This window comes from Sinocyclocheilus grahami, unplaced genomic scaffold (assembly GCF_001515645.1).
Source record: "Sinocyclocheilus grahami isolate Dianchi unplaced genomic scaffold, SAMN03320097.WGS_v1.1 scaffold20474.1, whole genome shotgun sequence".
Lineage (NCBI taxonomy): Eukaryota > Metazoa > Chordata > Actinopteri > Cypriniformes > Cyprinidae > Sinocyclocheilus > Sinocyclocheilus grahami.
Genome location: NW_015518043.1, coordinates 2,429 through 3,230, shown reverse-complemented (window position 1 = coordinate 3,230; position 802 = coordinate 2,429). Strand labels below are relative to the sequence as shown.

Genomic DNA, 802 nt, shown 5'->3' with positions numbered 1-802 from the left:
AAAACAGAATGATTTGATATGCTACTGTACTTTATGGAATATGTGTGCGTAAAATGTCCATAAACTGATACACAATGTATCTATACACTGCATCTAATTTGCATATTAATGTGTTTTTGGGGCAAACTATAATGACAAAAAGAAGTGCAACAATGGGAGTAATAACTCAGCTACTCGAATATCTAGTAACACTGGTCTATAATTTCTTATTTTGTTTCCCCAAAATGCCAGATTAACAGGATGTTTGTTAAAAATTACACCCAGTTTCGTAACAAAAAGTCATATTTCCGATCTCTAACCCCGTAACATTCTTCTGAGACGTTTATTTACGACAAACAATTAGCCGGATTTAAAAGATAATGACAAAACACTATACCACATTTCCCCAGGAGTGTTAAATCTGATCATTCTGTCAATATCAGTCATATTTAAAGCCCGAGAGAACGTGTGTTTGTGATCAAACCTGCTGAGAAGCCCTGAACAGCGCACCTGCGGTCTCAGAGAAACTCACTCACATATAATGTGAGGAGGATGAAACTCTGTCTGGGATAAATATTCAATATATAACCCATAAACTTGTTCATAATTGTTTGCAGACTTCAAGAAGATCCTCCAACTGGTGTGAGTGGTGCTCCTTCAGAAAACAACATCATGCTGTGGAACGCGGTGATCTTTGGGTACGTGTGCTGAAGTGACTAGAACTGATATTATTTAGTGTATATATAACATACGTGACCCTGGAGCACAAAAGCAGTCGTAAGGGTCAATTTTGTGAAATTGAGATGTATGCATCATCTGAAAG

General features: G+C 37.0%; 1 long non-coding RNA gene across 1 annotated transcript in view; it reads left to right on the top strand.

Moving 5' to 3' along the window:
- The first annotated feature begins 600 nt into the window (after positions 1 to 600).
- The window catches only part of LOC107579822 (uncharacterized), a 1,799-nt gene continuing 1,597 nt past the window's right edge, over positions 601 to 802 (top strand). The window contains exon 1 of the long non-coding RNA XR_001608539.1: positions 601 to 677. This is a non-coding gene — a long non-coding RNA (uncharacterized lncRNA). The remainder of the gene's footprint in view (positions 678 to 802) is intronic.